We start from the raw sequence: 563 nt of genomic DNA, 5'->3' as shown, positions 1-563 counted from the left end.
ATTCCTCTGCTATCAGCATGAAGCACTTCTGACAAGTTTTCCTGACACCAAGAGAAAAAAGGTGACGGGGGACAGGGGTGTATTTACCACAAGGCAAACAAGGCACTTGCCCCGGGGAGGCATTTTTCAGGGGGGCAGCACCTGCCCCCCAGATGAAGGGATGAAAGAAGGGATACGCGTGCCATGGGAACCAGGTGGGATCCGAGAGAGGCTGCGGTCTGCTTGATGGTGTATGTAGAGCCTGAGTCTCATTCCTGGGGATGTCCTCTCTATCGCTGGGTGGGAGTAGTGGAAGGCTCTCCCAGGTGGGGGTGTTGTTGGCCAATGTCATGCTCTCTCCACGGGAGGGAGAAGGGGGGGTTGGTGTTGGTCGGTGTCCATAGGGGCAGATGATTTTTGTGTTGCCTAGGGCAGCACAAAACCTAAACACACCATTGACGGGGGAGGGACCTCCAGCAGAATGTCCCTTCACTCCAATCAGCTCTTAGAACTCTCCTCACTGAGCTCTGCAGAGTGTAATTTCAGCTCTCCGCCCTCTTTTTTTCCAAACTCTCAACAAGCTT

This window comes from Staurois parvus, unplaced genomic scaffold (assembly GCF_062004578.1).
Source record: "Staurois parvus isolate SC_StPar_1 unplaced genomic scaffold, SC_StPar_1.0 ptg000581l, whole genome shotgun sequence".
NCBI lineage: Eukaryota > Metazoa > Chordata > Amphibia > Anura > Ranidae > Staurois > Staurois parvus.
This window is presented reverse-complemented; position numbering follows the sequence as displayed.